Raw genomic sequence first — 5,808 nt, forward strand, 5'->3', positions numbered from 1 at the left:
GTCATCTGAGAAAATTCTCAGATTAATAAAAACGGTTTGATTCCCTGAGCCTGGCTTGCTCGCTCAGTCTCTCTCTCTCTCTTTTGCTCTCTCGCGCTATTTTTTCTCATTTTCACACTGACATATTCACACTTTCCCAATCAAATCTATTGTATTAATCCTCCAGTATCAGGTAACTTGTGTCTGCTTTCACCAACTAATACATAATTAGTCTAATTCACTGAATTATGGCCAGATATACAGATAGATAGATAGACAGGTGATAGACAGACAGACAGATAGATAGATAGATAGATAGATAGAGAGACAGACAGACAGACAGACAGATAGATAGATAGACACGTGACAGACAGAGAGACAGACAGACAGACAGACAGACAGATAGACACGTGACAGACAGACAGACAGACAGACAGATAGATAGATAGATAGATAGATAGATAGATAGATGGATAGATGGATGGATGGACAGATGGATACACTTATTAGTATCATACACACATAGAAAGATAGACAGACCTATTTTTTTGTGGGGGGGGCACTTCCATACTACATGAATGCCATCTGAATTTGGAGGATATGTAAATGAAGAGAAAGACGGAAAGATAACTGTGGCATTTCTGAATGATTTAAGATGACAAGTTTAATCTCAACATATCCCACTTTTACCCACTGGATGGCGATGTGGCTCTGTTTCCCTATAAGTATGTGATGCTGAGGGAGGCGGGGCTTAGGGTAGGTATTTGCATATGAGGAATCACATTAAATGCCTCACAACTTAGTCATACGACTGTGATTGAGTAACTGTCATCCTCTGTCACCTGAAATCTTCACTTTTATGGCTGTGTTTGGCTGCTGAGAACCACATAAAAAATGTGTGGTGATTGATGCATCACTCAGATTCACAACAATGGCATGAAAATACTACACACAGACTCATTAGATCTCCTGGATGTAATGGTTTAAACACGTCCAGAGTCACTGCTGAGAACTCGACGTGCTCTGCTGAATCATCACTCACTTACTACATACTCTACCCAGAAGGCTTTAATCAGAAGCAAACCAACTCTATTAGATTCAACCACTCACCTCAATTTATTTGATGTGGAAAGAAAAGAATACATAGGAACTCTGTGTGCCAAACTGTATCAAAACAAACATTGCCGCAGGTTGATTAAGGTTTTCACAATATAATATCTGCATGGAATCTGGTAACATATTTAACGAAAGACATCAATTACTCAGTATGATACTTTTTTTGTGTGTGTGAGCAGTAAATGTCTATATGAGCAAAGGCTTTATTGACTTTTTTCTACTTTTCACACATTATTAGATCCGTGCTGTCCCTTCTGAATGTCATGGAAAACAAATTCTGAATATGTTAAATGACCCATTACAGTGTCAGCTGGTTTTGTGTGTCCAAAGAGTTAGATAATGTAACTATACTAATGTGATAGTGTTTCTCAGCCTCAATACACCTCTTATAAACACCTGGCTTTTGAACGGATAGTTCACCCAAAATTATAATATTGATTAATTTGGTCACATTTATTCACCATCCCACACTGTAAAATAAATTAAGTAAAATTTACAGTAAAAAAAAACGGCAGCCGTGGTTGACGGAATTTTAACAGTAGAAAATATGGTAGCAACATTTTACATTTTATGGTTTTAACTTCAATTTACAGTTAAATACTGCAATTCCATTAACTGGTATAATGTAATAATGAAATCTGTTTTGTATCTTTGTAGGGAATTTTGGGAATGTAAATTTACGGTTATTCTCTTCCAGTCTTTTTCACTTCCAAAAACAGTATACTTCTGTAATTACATGTAATGTCCAATAAAGTTTCACCGTATATAGTATGGGAATTTACCATTAACCATTTAACAGGTTTTTACTGTAGCATTTTTAGTCTTTTACCATAAAATTCATGGTCATTTTTTACTGTGTGAAGCTAAAAGGGAAAACTGCCAGTACACAGAGTTCTTTTATTAACATGAATAGAATTTTCGTTCAAAATTATCTTGTTGTTTAACATTTTAACAACATTCAGAAAAACATGATGGGAATATTAGCAAAACATTCTTAGTTCTTAGAAGGTTCTTTGGTCAAGTTGTGCTAAACCTTTTTGAATTTCATAATAGTAGTAATAGTTTTTGTCCATACAATGAAAGTTAATGGGATCCAAAACAACACCCGTCCCCACTGACTTTCATTGTATGAAATTTTTTGGGCAAACTGTGTTAAGACAAATGCTCTCACACAAAGTAATGCAATGACCAAAAAAAAAAAAAAAGAAAATTCTTAGGAGAACCTCTGTCCACACACACACAAAATGTACAACAAAAACGTACATATAGGTATTCCAGTCACTATCACACACCCTGTCCCACAGGACTGACAGATGGAGAGGCAGAGGACAGCTACAGAACTGGATCATTCCCCTCTCTCTTCTGCTGTCTATTGTGGGCTGTAAGTCTATCTCCTGCTAATTGCCACAGTGGCTCAAACACAAAGTCTGCCTCTGAAACAGTACCCAACAGGGTGTTGTATAGTGAGTAAAATTTACAATGCTACATTTCTCCTTCGGCATACATCAATGTGGAGGGAGAGCTCATGTCTAACGCATCAGTCAGAATTGAAATGCTTAAAGGCACACACACATTTTGAAGCACACAACATTAATCACTGAAATGTCTATATATCTTAACACAATTTTGGCTACTTGTGACCAGCGATGATTCATAAACAGGCTCTAATTTGACATCTTTGCAGCAAATTAAATTTTTCAGAATGCACTATAGTGACTTTGGTGACCATTTCGACAGAAATTCCTGTCCATCACAATGGAAACCACAACAACTGTATGTCCCCGGTGAAATACGGTTTCAGTATATTATATAAAAGTTGCAGTATATTATACAACTTCTAAAGGAGTCCCAGGAGCTGTAATGAATGGTTTGTATTGCACAGAAAAAAGGCAATAATGTCAATGCTATTAAGACACTGCACAGGTACAATAACATAAAAGGTGTTATACTTCCTGTGCAACATGAGCCAATTATTATTTATTAAAGAAACTTTGACAATCACTATTTAATCTGTTACATTCATGCAAATTCTAAACCAACCAACAACTTTTGGAAATGGAACACTTTGTAACTATATTAACTTTGTTAAATATACTCACTTTGTAACTATGCGGCTTTCTGTTCCATTTTCCCACAATATTTAGACTGTCGCACAATAATATGAAACAGATTCTGTGACCACAGGAGTGCATGTAAAATGGTGCATGGTAAAATCGTTGCCACACAACTATTCTTATTCTGTGGTGTTTGACATTTAAAATCACTTTTTTCTCCCCATCTCCAGATGCAGTTTAATTATGGGAACATAGGGTGAAATGCTATTTCATGCATACTGAGTTTTTTATATTGTTAAAGAGTTGGATTCCCATGCTGAACATGGACAAATATTCAAAAATTAAGTTGTACGTTTGAAGGAGTATTTTCGGTTTGTCACAAGTTTCGGAAAGTTTTTTTCGAGTATGGCTCTGTGTGACGTTAGATGGAGCGGAATTTCCTTATATGGGTCCTATGGGCACTTCTCCCGGAAGAGCGCGCGCTCCCGTAGAGCAGAGAAGAGACATTCACTGATCAGAGTGAGAGCGAAATGTCACAAAAGAAGTGTGTTTTTGGTTGCCAGGGCAAGACAACCCTGCACAGATTACGCCCCCCCCCCCCCCCCCCCCCCCCCCCAAAGAAAAAACAGCATTAAGGGACCAGTGGATGGAGTTGTGCAAGTGTTTGTGTTTGTTCCCTGCATTTCGAAGATGCTTGTTTTACAAACAAGGCCCAGTTTGACGCCGGATTTGCACATCATTTATTTCTTAAGGATAATGCAGTCCCAACGAAAAAGGGTCACGATCGTGTGTTGGGAGTAAAACTGCTTCAAATATCTCTGTGTTGCAAATATATACAGTTTCATTACATACCACATAGAGACGTCCTGCTGTAGTCGTTGCTGCCTCTGCTCTTGTTCAATTTCAGCCTCCGGATCTGATTCTGGATCATAAATATATGCTGAATCTGACTGTTAGCCATGGTTTGTTTTGGATAATGTTTTTTTTCCTCACGGTAATGTCACAGCTTCCAAACGCTCTCAACGCAAAAGCCTACTGGCGCTCGTGATTCTTTAGCTCCGCCCACACGCCATGCCTCCAGCCGCTCGGGTTTTTCCGGGAAAAATCGGTACAGACTATCTTTCTCTTATAAACATAATAAAACTAAAGTACTACTCTATAGGTACTCAAGATTAACAGGATATTGAGTGAAAACGAGCATTTCAACCCCCCCCTTTAAACCCTGTTCATCCTCATTCCATTTTGACAAACTGTTGTGATTTTAATATCGAGCATCGCGTTAGTTCAGTCAGGCCACGTTAATCGCGCTTGCATCAGCTGACAGTCAGCTGTTCCTGACGTGTACCAATCCAGTCTTGACACCTATCACCTGCCGTCTATTTAAACTTCCATTCTTCAGTGTCTCTTCCATCGCATCGCTGCTTGCAATTAACTCCCTCCTCCAACCCCAACTCCACCAACTGAACCTGTAATCCGATCTAACCTTGTTCTTTCTTTACAGTCTCTTCATTGGATGCAGTGAATTGTGAATTGTAATTATTTATGCTAATAATGGTTCTGTTCTGTACCCCAGGGGGGTTTGTCTTGCTGCTCTCCCCGCCCCGTCCCAGCATGGCTGCATGGACAGGCGTGTGGACTGTTGCCCAGAACATAACCATACCACCAACACTAACTGTATGCAATTATAATTGTCATAAATATACTTGACGGAAGTGGTCCTGATTGAACTATGCTTTTATTAAGAAAACAAGACTTGGCTGATTACTAGGTGGCATAGGCCAATTTAATTTAAGGTACAAAAACATAATTAGTAAAACATGCTATTCTGGATAAATAACTTTCATCTGTGTAATTATCAAATAGTACACATCATTACATTACCTCCTTTATGCAGACCTCAGTGACTACAGACATTGACAGAGATGGTCCACTCATGTAACATAATATCAACTAACAATGTTTCTTCATTCAGATTTGATAGCAGCTTCACTTGCACTGCTGGATGTAGATGCTAGGGGGTGTTCCCAAAATGACTTGCCTTGACTTTGATATTAAAAAATTTATTTAATCAAATACAAATATACAACAATAAAACCTAGGCTCAACTTTAGCCAAACCAGAATCAGCTGTATAAAGGCCTATACAGATCCTATTTTCAAATGTCCTCTGAATTTTTCTGCAGTTTTTGGTTTAGATTCTTAAGGGAAGTTAAAATGACCCAACCAATTCGACCAACAGCAGACGGTGTTTCTATGAATTTTAAAAGTGCAAACATTCAGTGGTTCAGTGAAAAAAAATTGAAATGTTTTGGAATGCAGACATTTGTGAAGATATTCTTTAATAATGAAAGAAATGCAAAAACTCAAAAATTCTCTTCTTATAAAAAATGAACATTTGAAATAAATGAAGTGAGATTTTTTTTGTTCTTTGTTCATGTACTTTTAATTAATTCTAAATTAATTTCAAGAATAACAAGAACAACACAGAAAACTCATCTTGAGGTGTGGATTCATGTTTCTATGGCCTTTTAAGCTGTCATAAATTATTGCACCCTTATATAAATTCATTTGGTTTTACTTTGTAGAATCTTTCAAAAGTTTTTACTCAAAAAAACAAATTGGACCCCATTAAAGGAATGCAAGGTCTGCCTCAAAGACAA

The sequence above is a fragment of the Carassius gibelio genome, chromosome A3, assembly GCF_023724105.1.
Source record: "Carassius gibelio isolate Cgi1373 ecotype wild population from Czech Republic chromosome A3, carGib1.2-hapl.c, whole genome shotgun sequence".
Classification (NCBI taxonomy): Eukaryota; Metazoa; Chordata; class Actinopteri; order Cypriniformes; family Cyprinidae; genus Carassius; species Carassius gibelio.